We start from the raw sequence: 14,334 nt of genomic DNA, 5'->3' as shown, positions 1-14,334 counted from the left end.
TCTTTTGATGTTTAAGTACAGGGCCCATTAGACCATTCAGATATCAGATCTGGTAGGCAGCTATCAAATGCTTTCTTCTCAGAGGAACTAGGCTGGCACCATTTGATATGTGGTTTTTCTGGGACATTATGAGACTAGGTTGTACGTATTCAAAGGAAGTATTTCTGAGTATAGTTCCACTGAGACTAGTGTAGTTTGTGAAGTAGACTAAGTTAAAGGTTTGAAGTAGACTAAGTTAAGAGGGGAAAGGCATGCTAGAACAGAGTGATTTACTAGCTGGGGAAATGTGGGTTGAACTGTATCTCCTAAAACCATATGATGACACCTTTACTCCTGGTGTGATCATGAACATGGAAAAAATATCTTAGGATCATTGGGACTGCAGGATAGAAGAGGTCATATTGTACACAGCACCCTAATCTTAGACTGGTGTTCTTATAAAACGAGTGAACTTTAGTCACAGAGGGACACACACAACAATAATGTCAAGCCATAGAATGGTGGTTTGCAAGTCAGTGGATTCTGAAAGTATTAGAGAGGCAGGCAAGGCTGGGGTTAGTCCTCTAAGCTAGCAGCTTCTGGCTAGTGCGTAATTCCTGGTAAAAGCAGAGATTAGGAAGGTCAATTTAAGCTACAATTAAGGCAAAAACAGTGTAAATCTGCCCTGGGAACAAACTGTTAGGAACGCCCCACCCCCATTTACTCATGTGTATGAGTGACAAAACAAACATATACTGACAATTATGAAGCATGGACTGGGTAAATGGTTTAGAGTAAAGTAGTTACCACACAAGCCTGACGACCTAGGTTTGGATTTTCAGAACCTGCATAGAGCTGGATGCAGTGACGTGCTTCTGAAGGGTAGAGTCAGGAGAATCCCTAGAGATGGAGAGAACAGTGAGCCTCTCTCTGTGTGTGTGTGTGTGTGTGTGTGTAAAGGGAAGTTCCCATAAATCTCCAACTGGCCCTTCTGCTGGGTTGATTAGAGCTTCCAGAAGCCACAGAGAGATTAGAATAGTGCAGGTCAAGGGCTGAGTTACAATCTATCTTGGCCTGTCTTTAGCCCTATAAATAGCCATTCCTGGCCCACTTCTGCGTGTGACCTAACATCTTGTGACTCATAGATAAAAACCTCTTGGAATGTATTTTCTTAGCTGACCACTAGTTTCTACCTACCCAAGAGCTAAGAATCTCACCAGACAGCATGCCTCTGAGGCTTAGTCTTCTTTCTTAGCTATAAACTGCTTCTTTGATATCTCTACCAATGAATTCGAAAAGTACCTTGATTTATGACGATTTGTTGTTGTTCTGTTACTACAAAAACTTCATAAAACTGCTTCCATATTGGAAAGTTGAATTTGGGGTAACCTAAATCTGTGTTCCCTTGCTTTCTTCATTGTCATTCTATTGTTTTGAAGAGACATCATGACCAAAGCATCTTATAAAAGACAACATTTAATTGGGTGCTTACTTAAAGTTTCAAGGATTAGTCCGTGACTATCATGGTGTGGAACATGGCAGCCAGCTGGCCATCATGCTGCTTTAGGAGTAGTTGCGAGTTTATATCTGACCCATGAGCAGCAGGCAGAGAGGGCAACTGGGCTTGGCATGAACGTTTGAACCCTCAAACCCACCTCCATAACAGACCTCCTCCCGCAAGGCCACACCCCCTAATCCTTCTTAAGCAGTTTCACAAACTGGAGACTAAACAAACATTCACCTCACAGAGGCCACCACACAGATGCTGAGCTCTCATATTTGGTTCTAGAGTAAACTGTCTTTCACTTTAACATCATATTTTTATTGATTGTTTAGGAATTTCACATAATGCACCTGGTCACCCTTGATCACCCTTGCTTCTCAGGACTCCCAGGTTCACCACCCCTAGTGGTCTTCCTCTAAAAAAAATAAAAATAAAAAGAAAAAGTCTTATGTGTGTTGTCCATATACTCACTGGAGCATGGTCAAACTCCCAGTGGCCAGTCCCTTAAAAAACAGTGAGTCCTTCTCCACCTCTAACCCCACCAGTAGCCATCTGTTGTAGAGAGCTACACTTCAGCAACTGTATCACGACTTTTAATAGTTTTCTTCAATGGCTTCCTGTCAAAGATACTACTTTTGGGGGGTGGGAGGTGAAGAGGTGGGGGAAATAGGAGTGTTATCATAGAAGCCGTCTATGTTTTTTTTTTTTCAACTGTGAGTCTACAATCAGCAACCACTGTAGAAGAAGCTTCTTTGTTCTTTGTAATTATAAGCGAGCCCAAACATGCTCACTCCCCCTTAGTCCACGCAAATAAATACGGGCAAAGAACAAGGGAAACCTATGTTGGTGATAACACAGGCCAGGAACACTGCAGTAGAACCACGGACTCAGACATGTCCTAGGGTGGTAGCTCAGGTCTCAGACATCGAATAGCTCAGCCTCTTTCCACCAGGTATGCACTGCTCGCTTCCTCCTTCCTTCCCACCCCTCACAGTGACATTGCAAACTGCAGTGCGTCACTCTATATTTTGTATCCACACAGCTCTACACGCAGACACTCATTTCCACAATTCCTGGCCTGGGTCACACCCCCTAGTCTCCGAAGAATGATAAACACCAAACCATTGCCAAGACTTCTTTCCTCACCACTATTGTTAGTATTCTGTCTAAACTCCACCTCCACAGTTACCTGGCAACAGCCGAGTCTGCTCCTCCCCACAGTTACCTGGCAACAGCCAGGAAGGCCTGCCCACCCCCTCCTCCGCTCTCTTGCTCCCTTGCTTTCCTGCTCTCTTGCCTCCAGCTTCTCTCTGTCCCCTCGCCCCTCCCCCCTTCCCTTACCCCTCTCTCCACTTGGTCATGGCCGGCCTCTACTTCTCTGCGCTGTCTCTCTCTCTCTCTCTCTCTCTCTCTCTCTCTCTCTCTCTCTCCCTCCCTCCCTCCCTCCTCCCTTCCTCCCTCCCTCCCTCTCTCCCTTCCTCCTTCCCTCCTTCCCTCTCTACTACCCTCGTGGCTCCCCTCCACATGCCCTGAATAAACTCTATTCCATGCTATACGGGTGTGTGACTGGTCCCTCAGGGGGAAGAGATGCCTCTGCATGGGCCAACTGAGACATCTCCTTCTCCCATACCTCTCCACACACCCACAGAACATACTCTCTATCTCTTTATTTTTTTTATAAACACAACAGCTATGCTTCAGGTTTTCATCTTCAATGGCAATGTTGTGCTCTCGGATCTTATTCTGCAGCACTGGCTCCTCCTCGAAGTCCATCAGCTGGTAGATGGAGTAGATGTTGGGGGTGACTGACTCAAAGAGCTGGGTCTGGACTGGGATGGCGTCTGAGTTGGCCAGGCCACCCCACTCCCTTACAGCGGACTCTTCTGGGGTGTCCACTCCATGCTGTAGTGGGCTCTTCCCAAGTTAACTATCTCTTATCCCCTTTGAGATTACATTTTTTTAAACGTCGACAAAGAGAGCGAGGAAATGAGCTATTTCTACAACAGGTTTAATCTGAGAGAACCTGCAGAAGGGAGGTCTTTAGATCTGAAACCCAGAGAGCAGGCTGCCGGTCTACAGACCAGAGGAAAGGATGAGGGACAGGGACCAAAACACTGCCTCCGTTGGCCTGAGATGACCCCTTGCTAGGAGTGACCAGGAAGCAGTGAGCACGTGAATGTTAGATGCATAAACATCTCTTGGGGCAGCCATTACCAGGGCTTTGAAGGATGAGGGATGGCAAAATCCAGGAAATGCAATTACTTTAGTTCTGAGAATGCTAATTACTGTGCTTTCCAGGAACTGTTGCCATTTTTCCAAAATGGAAGAACTTAAAAAAAAAATCGTATTATGGCCAGTCTTTCTTTTCCTTAATAATACAGAAGTGTATGTGCACTGTGCATACCCCCCACACATACACACAAATAAATAAGGGCAAAGAACATGAAAATATATTCCAAATGGGGAGAAATACGTGTGGAAATATGTAAAATCTTACCCATAAAGAGATATATACTCATACAGACATACATGTACCTTCAACAACCCCACATACACAAATGTGTATGCTCACACATATACATTAATTAACACACATGGGCACACACACACCCACATGCACACACATGTACACACATGCACACCCACCCAACTCCGCATACGCACATGTTTGCACTTGTACATACATATGCACACATACACACACAACCACATGCACACACTTACGTACACGCATATTCCAACATTCACATACACCACATACACATACATGCAGTTACACATACACACGCACACACGTGTCCAAACATGGATAATGTTGTACATGTACACATGTGCACACACACACACACCTAAGTAAAGCTATAAAGTATAGGACATACAAACATTTTCCTATTAAAGAACATTGAAGCAACATTTAATAAACCAGTAAATGCATGTTTGGTGGTCAAATAGTTGGAGTCATGAATGGAAACAGATTTTTTAATGTATGTTTTGAATATATAAATATTTTATCTATTATAATTCGTATGCAGTGCATTCATTTGGAAAATCACGGCTTGCTTCTTGGAATAAAACTCCATAAATATAAGGTAACTTCCACCACCATCTCTTTCTGTATCCTCCTCCCTTTCCTTCTCTCTCCAGTCCTCCTTGTGATGTTAAGAGACATTACAGATACCTGCTCCGGATTCTCTGGGTGCTTGTGTGAGAAGCGGCTCCACCGGTGCCATTACAAGATGGCGCTTGACAAAAGGCCAGCCAGGATGACTGAGCACTGCTTGAGAGAAAAACAACTCCATATATGGAAAGCTTGCGCTAAGAGGTGTGGTTGCCCGATCATCCCGCCTCACGTCATACGGAGTGACCAATTACCAGTGTTCTTGTGGCAGTTACTGATAGGAGCGAGGCAAAGCTTTAAGGGGCTGCAGGTGGTTGTGTGGGTGGCTGCTGGCAGCACGAAAGAAGCTTACAATACAAGGGTTGCTGAATAAACCGCTCGAAGAAGAACACTATTGTCATTGCCTTATTCAGCTGGTCGGATGCTGGGGAGTGACATGCTTGTCTTCTGCACTGGATGATTTGTTCACATTGTTTTAGATTGTCTCCTCAGTATCATCTGTAGGACTTCTATCAACTCTCTTTTCTCTGGAACCCATTACCCTCTTCTTAAAGAGATAAAAAGTTTCCATTTAACTTCAGAAGTACAAAACTGGGTGGCCTCTCTGTGTTGGTTTGGATGAGAATGGGCTCATATACTTGAATGTTTGGCTCCCAGTTGGTGGACTGTTTAGGAAGGATTGAGAGGTGTGTCACTGGCATGGGCTTTGAGGTTTCAAAAGCCCATGCCTGGCCCAGACTCTCTGTTTCTATGTCTCTTGGTCTCTTTCTGTGTGTTTCTGTGTGTCTCTCTCTGTCTGTCTCCCTTCCTCCCTTTCTCCCTCCCTCCTTCCCTCTCTCCCTCTATCTTACAGATTTGATGTAAGTCCTCAGTCTGCCCGCCACCATGCTCACCACCATGATTGTCAAGGACTCCACTTCAATAAGCAATCCCCCAATTAAATGCTTTCTTTTACAAGTTACCTTGGTAATGGTGTCTCTTCACAGAAATAGAAGAGTAACTAAGACACCCTCTTATGTCCATCACAGAGTGTGATCAATGCCCCTACAACAAAAGACAGGTTAATAAGAGAAGTGTATCACAATTCATTAATGTACACATATATGTGGGAGAACATGAGAACTCAGCTTGGCTTTCAAAAACAAGCAAGAAAGCAAGCAAGTAATGGCAATAAGATGTGTAAACTTGAAGACAGAGCCAAATGAAACCCAACAGTCCTCTTCATAAGAGACAGGGAAGTGGGACAGGGCTGTGGTTTTAGAGGAACAGTAACTGATAGGAAGAACCCAGAAAATACTTCAATGGCCTGGGTCAAAGCGTCCTTAGCAAGAGCTGTGGTGTTTGATTTTCAGTTTCCTTCTTTTTGGTAAGGGCTTAATCTTTCCTTTCTTGATCAGTGAGATTTCAGAGAAGAGACTTGAAAGCAGCTGTGCTCCTCCATGGATCTAGGCTTCAGGCAAACAGAAAATTGTGTAGAAAGCTCTTTGTGAGGAGAAAGAAGATGGAGGGAGAGGAGAGGAGGTCAGACAAACCTTTGTTTTGAGACTTTGTCTAACTCACCTGTCAAATTACCACATTTTCTGAGCTGTATATTGAGGTGTGATATTATTCAGATTTGCAACCTTTATATCTGTATCCATTCCTCTGCAGAGTTGTTTGTTTGTTTGTTTGTTTTGTTTTTGTTCTTTGAGACAGGGTTTCTCTTTGCAGCCCTGGCTGTCCTGAAACTCACTCTGTAGACCAGGCTGGCCTCAAACTCAGAAATCGGTCTGTCTCTGCCTCCTAAGTGCTGGGATTAAAGGCATGCACCACTACTGCCCGGCATTCTGCAGGGTTTTAAGATCCTCTGAATCTGTGGCGCTTTAAGCCTTTTTTTTTTTTTTTAGAACACTCTGTGCAATATAGTGAGTCTACATCAAAAAAGTACTGTAGAATAGTGAGCCTGGTGCAGTTTCCCCTCCACAACCACTTCCTCCATCACTGTGCAGGTTTCTAAGGCAAAGGCAGGGGTGTGGGGTATGGGGTGTGGGGTGTGGGGTGTGGGGTGTGGAAAGTATATTTCCACTTCTAGCCTGAGACCTCTTTTCCTTAGGTAGAAGAATTATTTTCCTTTCAACATGGCTTCCTCGTGCTTCTTCCTGAATTGCTCTTTGGATACATTGCACCTTTCCTCATTGTGCCTCATTAATCTTTTGTTGTGCCTCATGGGAGACTTCTTTGGTATTGCTTCAACCTTTCTATTAAAATATTTGCTTCTGCTATCATAGTACTGATTTTAAACAGCTTCCCTTATACAGAGTTCCTCCCTTTATGCCATCTGGGAGAAAGGAATTCTGGGAGAAAGGAATTAGTGGCTGGTTTCCAACTTATTCTGCCTGACCTGAAATGGAAGAGACCAAAAGTTAAGAAAGACACAACCGATTCAATTCTTAAAACTTGTAGATACAAACAAGATAGTATCGCCAGGCAAGAACTATCACTTCTGCTGGGCTGTAAGCAGGCCACACCTGTTCTGAGGAAACTGTTTTCAATATGCAGGTCTTGGGTATGAACCTTCTTGGAGATGTGACCTACCTGAAAACATCAGTATTAGGTTTTTAAAAAAAAGCCAGTATAAAAAGGGAAAGTGTGTGTGTGTGTGTGTTTGTTTGTTTAATATATTTGAGATAGAGTCTTATTATGCAGCTCTGGCTGGTCTGGAATGCCGTTTGTATACTAGGTTGAACTCAGAAATGTGCCTGCCTCTGCCTCCCCAGTGCTATGATTAAAGATGTGCCTGCTACATCTTTTTTATGTGTTAAATTTGAAAGAAAGATGGTTATCTGTCTATCTATCCATCTATCTATCTATCTATCTATCTATCTATCTATCATCTTCCTAATGTGTATGGATGTTTTACTTGTGTACTATGTGTGTACCTGGTGCCCACAGAGACCAGAGAGGTCATCAGATACCCTGAAATTGGAGTTGCAGGTGAGCCATCATGTCAGTGTCATGAATTAAACCTAGTTTCTGAGGAAGAGCACTGAAGTCAGTGCTCTTAATGACTGAGACATCTCTCCAGCCCCAGTAAGGATATTCTAAAGCAGCATGGAAGAACCCATCAATCCAAGAAAGCCATTTCAGAATGCTCTGTTTTCCATGTCATCTAGATCTTTGGAGTGCTTAGTAAAATGAATAGATTTTGATACTAGTTAAGGTCTCTGAGCTTTATGTGAGTTGACAATCTGACCCTTCCTGTTAATTCAGTGTCTCATTTTATAGACTCAGTATCTTCTCTTCTTTTTGAAGATAGTAAATGTTTTTAAAGGAATTCGCTCTTCTACTCTGTTTCTCTCCAGGTGTGTTCAGTCTGTTGGGATCTGTTTCATGTTCAAAGCATTTCCAAGTATCTACTGTTACAAATGACCATTCAAGTGTTGGTGAAAAAATTAGAAATATTTTTTTTTTGGTCCTAGAAGTCAGAGGTTGGACACAACTGTGGACCAAGGTGGTGCCCTGGGGAGTGTGTTCCTTTCCAGGATTACAGAGGAAATCTGGTTTTTGCCCTTTCCAGAGTCTAAAGGCTGCCTCATGCATCTGTTGACCTTTTTATCATTAAAAATGAAAAAAAATGTAAGTGCAAAGATTTATGATGCCAGAGGCTTCAGTCCATTGTCTCTGGATCCTGGTGATGCAGAGCGTTATGATAACAGGAATACATGACAGAAGAGGCCAACCACATGGCAGTGTTAGCATAACAAAAAAAGCCATGCAAGGAAGAACTCCTTCCAGCCAAAGATGAGAATCTTTGGGCTGGGTGGAGACCTGACATTCCACTTGGGCAGGACTGTCACCTGGCCAAGGGACCACCCCTAGGAAGATGGGCAGGTACATTTTAAGCCCCACTAAAGAGACAGACAAGATTTGTTATTCTTGAATGAGATATTGTACCTGTCTTTCTTAGAAGTTTGCCTTCTAGTGTAGTCTCTAACAAGCCACTTTTTTCTTCTTTCTGTCTCCTTTCAGATATTGGCCAGAATCTACCTGTGATTTTTGGATACTTCAGGCTTCCGTAATTGTTTTTTAAGTTCCCCTTCTCCACCACAGGATTTCTTGATGCCATGTTGAATGTCTGCATGCTGATAACTCCAACGGCATAGTTTTTCTTCTCCCTTCCATTCTCCTCCTCCAGGTAGTTGATGAGATTTATTTTATGGCTTGTCTGCCCTGGGATTTTTCTTTTAAACTCTGATTAAATTTGCCCTCAAGCTTCCCGTTGATTCAATTTTAAATTATCTTATTAATGAGGCTAAGAACCCCAAGAGAGGACCTAGAGTTCCCTCGTATCATCATGGGGGAAACCAAAGAAGATATCTGCTTCAAAGGTAGACCTCCAATAAACTACCTCCTCACCTCATGATCCAGCTCTCATTGTTGTCACATCCCAGTGATGCCACCAGATTAAAAATGACATTGATTAGGTCAAAGGCCTCATGTTGCAATCGCCTTTTGATGATTAGACCCACCAATTGGGGATCAGACTTCAACACATGAGCCTTTGAGGACACTACCTATGTAAACTATAATGCCTCGATTCCTTACCTGTGACCTCCTTCCAGCTTCAAGGCCAGTGACACTCAGTGGACAATGTCTTCTCTTGTCACTCAGCTCACAATGCTATCTTCACAATATTTCTTAGGACCAGTGTGATTACACTAAACTCCCGAGATAACTCAGGGTTTATTTACAACCTTGATTTTTCTATATCATGTCCTTTAACCTATTTTCAGGTCCTGTGGGTCGAGGCAGGAGCACCCTTCTGGCCATTCTTCCTCCTATGGGACATGTTTCCTGGATACTATGGTTTTGTAATGCAAGTGGGGAGGGAGATGGGAAGTAGTGCCAATTAGATAATCCATGGAACACCATTTCTTTTCCTGTCATATCTGCTTCTTTTCCCTGAGTGCAAAGTTCAAAATGAGAGTAAATTTTCCATTCTTATATCCAGGGCAGAGGAGGGAGAGAATCCAGCTTTGTGGGATAGAAAGGATATCTGAAGCCACAAATGATTTTTTTTTAACTTTTGTTTGTTTCAAATACTTGAACATTTCTCTAGAGACATCACCTTTGACCAACTTCCTAGCCAGAGTTGCATTGTTTAGCTTCGGAACATTGCGAGATCTTTTGAGCTGTTTCTCGTTACTGATTTCTAGTTCTTGCATGCATTCCAAGAGTTTATTCTGTATCACCCCAATGTTTTAAGTTTGCTATAATATGTCTTATGGCCCAGAAGTTGTCTGTACTTATGAATCTTATATCTGAGCCTGAGAAAAATGTGTGTTCTATCAGATGAAGTTGTCTGAAAATGTCATTTAGATCCTGTTGGCTGATGGTATTCAGTTCTTATCCTTCCCGCTTTCTGTCAGCTAAATTTCTGTGTTACTGAACAAGCATGTTCAGTGTCTACTCGTGGTGAGCTAAGCTATGTCCTTTGGCAATTCTGTGTGTTTGGAAACACAGTGTTTAGATACACATCAAGAAGTGCTAAACCTTGCAGAATTAACTCTTTAGACAGTGCTTCTTTTTGTGTGCTGGACACATTTTCTTTTCTTTTCTTTCTTTCTTTCTTTCTTTCTTTCTTTCTCTTAAACATCTTGGTTTTTTTTTCCTTCTTATTTTGAAGTATTCTTTAGTTGAAATTAATATCACTATTTTAGTTTTCTTCTTCAAGTTTTTAATCCAAAGACACATTATTAACGTTCTTTTTCACTCTTCAACCAAACAAACACTCCTCTACCCTCCCGTCCCCTAAATTAACAAGTTTATTTGGGGGTTTGGAAAGAGACACATTCCAATACGTACCAAGAGAAAAAGAAAAAATCTCCTTTACTGTGGCTTGCTGGTTCCATGTCTCACCTGCCAGTGTAACATTTCCCTAGACATTTTATAACTAGACGTGCGTGACCTGTGCACAGCATCACAGTAAACATTGTTTACAAACCCCTGCACAACACCAGCTCGTTTTAGTTCTGTGTATTAATTTGAGTAACAGACGTATATTTTAACTTTGAAGTGGGTAGTAAATGTTGCTAATGGTCTTGTGAGCAATTTCATCATGTTGTAGGGCAAATAGAAGAATTTCTTTATTTTTTACAAGGCAATTCCATAAGTAACAAATTCCCTTTATTTGCCTGGCAACCTCTCTATTGATGTTTATTCTTATAGGATAATTTCATTAGATATAGACATTTTAATTAACTAATTAACTTATTTATGTATTTATGTATTTATGTATTTATGTATTTATGTATGTATGTATGTATGTATGTATGTATGTATTTTTGAGACAGAGTTTCTCTATGTAGCCCTGGCTGTCCTTATACTCACTTTGTTGACCAGGCTGGCCTTGAATTCAGAGATCTACCTCCCTCTGTCTCCCAAGTACTGGGACTAAAGACGTGCCCCATCACTACTTGTCTGGGTGGTGACTTTTAGAAGAGCTTTTATTCTTTAAAAAAAAATCATTAAGAAATATTTTCATGTGTTTGCATGTGTTTATGGAGGCCAGAAGAGTGAATCAGATTCTCTGAAACTGGAGGTTATAAGCCATGCGGAGGCTGGGAACTGAACCCTGGTCCTTAAGAATAACAAACTCACTGAACTATAACTCCAGCCACGGCTTCAACTTCTTTCCCGGATCACCCCTTCTCCTTTCCTGAGACAGGAAGTTAAAGAAGGTTGAATTCTCTATTTGTCAGCTCTTCAGGGTCAGGTGAGGCTCTGCCCAAGAAGTTACTTTTTTCTTTTCTTTTCTTTTCTTTTCTTTTCTTTTTTTTTCTTTCTTTCTTTTTTTTTTGTTAACCCTATTCTTTGAGAATTTCATTATACATGAATAATGCAATGTGACCATCTTTGCCTCACTCCCAACCCCTTTAACAAACCTCGTCCAGACTTTTTGCCTTTATGTCTTTCTCTCCTTGTAAATAACCAACTAAGCCCAGCTAGTACTGCCCACTATTGCAAGAGGCCTTTATTATGAAGAAGAGAGTTCTCTGGTTTGTCTTAAAATGATTTCACTCCCCCCTGCCCTAACCATGAGGGGATTTTCCTGTGATCTTCTTCATGGGAACCGAGTAGGACTTCTAAATGAATCTCTAAGGGTTGTCCTCAGCTTCCTGCAGTTGGCTCACAGTAGTCAAAGTTCTTCTGCAGACTTCACTCCATTCCTTATCCCAGGAAGCTGCATTCATCTTTCTCTCTGAATGTTGATGGGGACGTTTGTCCTGTGACCTCATCTTTGATGGTTCTAAGAATTTGCAGCTTGCAGTTTTTAAAATCATTTTTTTCCTATTGTGAGAGCAGGAGAGATGATATTGATGTTACATACCAGTAGAAACAAGACAGACTCTGGGGGCAGTTGGTGGGTGGGAGTGGGGTTCAAAAAATTCTTTCTTGGATAAGTAATATAGCCTAGTTAAGATGCCTGCTGTCAAGCCCAATGACCTGAGTTCTCACTCTGAGACTCACATGATGGAAGGAGAGAACCAGCTCCTGTAAGTTGTCCTCTGACCTTCACACAGACTGAAGCACACATGCATACAACATATTATATGCACACACATAATAAGGAAATAAAAATGTAACTTCTTGCTGCTTTCATTCAGGGATCATCCTTTGCAGGACTGAGGCTTAACTGGGATCTAAGGGCAACTGTTCAATGACCTGCCACCCACAGGTGACTCTTCCTTCATCCCTTAGTCTCTGCTAGCTAGCTCTGAGGTACGGCTGCTGAAGACTCACTGGAATGTTTAGTTCTTCACTGCATGCTCTCCTGTCTCCCTTGATTGTAACAATACTCATGTTTTAGCCTTCCTAGCGTCCCACCTGCTGTCAAAGCATGAGACTTTCCGATCTGCAGTTTCCTTCTGTCTTCTGTGGCAGGGAGACACACCACAGTAATATCTCCAGCAACCTGAGGAGATCATCTCTCCCCTTAGCAGGCTCTACTTAAGTCAGATCCTTCACATGCCACAGAAATGAACTTCAGGATGAACCAGAGTAAAGTGAAACTCATGAGTTGGTGAAGTATTTTGAGAGTCACACGGGGGAGAGAATAGCACACATTCTTAAGACATAAGTGTGGGTTTTGAGAGAGAGAGAGAGAGAGAGAGAGAGAGAGAGAGAGAGAGAGAGAGAAGTACAGGTCTTTATAAACATCATTAATGTGGTCCTGTAGCTTTCTAAGTTGTTTTCCTCAAAAGAAAGAATTTATAGCAAGGTTTGAAAATTAAGCAAAGAGCCAGGAGGCTGGCTCAGTGGTTTAAGGTGCTTGCCTTTCAAGCCTTATGAGCTCAGCCTAATCCCTGAATCTCAGAGTGGAAGCACAGAATTAACTCCTGAGGACTGTCCTCTGATCTCCACACATGCTTCTCATATACACACCTGTATCCACACATGTACACATCATACATACATACATACTACACACACACACAGTAAAATAAAAAATTTAAAGATTAAGCAAAGCTGAAATTTTAGCTGAGGTTTAAAATCTAAGTTAAAACACCATGACTTATTTTTCCTATCAGAATTTCTTATTGAAAATGAAAAATATTAAAGTTTGTTTATTTATTTATTTATTTATTTGTTTATTTATTGTGTGTGTTTCTGCAGAGGTATATCCACATGTTCCACATGTTTGCAGGGCTGAGGAGGCCAGACAACTGCCTTAGTTATACTAGGGTTACAGGCAGTTATGAGCTCTCTGGCCTGGATGCTGAGAACCAAACTTGTGTTTTCTACAACAGGAGCAAGCACTCCTCACCACTGAATGATCTTTCCAGCCCCTGCCAATAAAATCTTAGGATTTTGTTTTGTTTTGTTTTGTTTTTGTTTTTCGAGGCAGGGTTTCTCTGTGTAGTCCTGGCTGTCCTGGAACTCACTCTGTAGATCAGGCTGGCCTCAAACTCAGAAATCCGCCTGCCTCTGCCCCCCAAGTGTTGGGTTTAAAGGTGTACGCCACCACTGCCCGGCCTTATGATGGTTTTATGACGTGCACCATCTAGACTTTGAGTTGAGAGAGGAAGGCAACTACAGTAAAACTCAAGTCCACAGTCATCCTGGCTTTGGGTAAATACATGTCATTTGTTGTTCTTAGCATTGTTGTTTGAGATGTGTTTAGGCCACATTGGTTTTATCAGCTGTGTTGAAGTCTCCCGGCTTTTAGGCAATAAGGAAAGCCAACTAGATCCCAGGGTGAGGAGTTCCTATCCCTTCTCAGGTCCTCTCAGTTTTCTGTCCTTCTGTCCATCTCACATCCATGTTCCCATAGTCTCTTCTGGACTTCTTTTAAGCCCTTTCATTTGAGAACTGTGACATGATAAACTATTAAACTAAGAGATATTTAAGCTGTGATAAATTCATTAAAGGAAGATGTGATTGCTAAGTTGGACAGAAAGACTGAAGGGGTGCCAAGGGCATTCGAGACAGTCACAGTGGCTGTTAAGAACCCGCAGGCTGCTCTTGGTGGACTAGACCATCACACTAAGGAATGATGCGGATCCATAGCCAAAGTGACCTTGATCTGTCTTTATTGCCCTTAAAGCCATTTCCTACCAACCTTGGTCGCTGACTTAATGTCCTCAAAACTGCTTGCCTCCAGCAGCACTAAAGCTAAGGCTCTAGTACTGCCAACACCTAGAGCTAAGAAAGAAAGAAAGAAAGAAAGAAAGAAAGAAAGAAAGAAAGAAAG

The 14,334-nt window shown here is 42.2% G+C and overlaps 2 long non-coding RNA genes across 2 annotated transcripts; both read right to left on the bottom strand.

The window, feature by feature from the left end:
* Positions 1–4,441: 4,441 nt before the first annotated feature.
* LOC114622066 lies at positions 4,442–6,329 on the bottom strand. Its single transcript, XR_003711540.1, has 2 exons — positions 5,564–6,329; positions 4,442–5,266 (listed from the first exon to the last, which is right to left on the bottom strand). It is a non-coding gene; the product is annotated as an uncharacterized LOC114622066 (long non-coding RNA).
* A 138-nt stretch (positions 6,330–6,467) lies between these two features.
* On the bottom strand, positions 6,468–9,030 carry LOC114622067. The gene is made up of 2 exons (XR_003711541.1): positions 8,535–9,030; positions 6,468–6,981 (listed from the first exon to the last, which is right to left on the bottom strand). It is a non-coding gene; the product is annotated as an uncharacterized LOC114622067 (long non-coding RNA).
* Positions 9,031–14,334: the final 5,304 nt, after the last annotated feature.

Source organism: Grammomys surdaster, unplaced genomic scaffold (genome assembly GCF_004785775.1).
Source record: "Grammomys surdaster isolate TR1022 unplaced genomic scaffold, NIH_TR_1.0 186, whole genome shotgun sequence".
Lineage (NCBI taxonomy): Eukaryota > Metazoa > Chordata > Mammalia > Rodentia > Muridae > Grammomys > Grammomys surdaster.
Note: the sequence above shows the minus strand (reverse complement) of the source record. Positions and strands in the feature narration are given on the sequence as shown.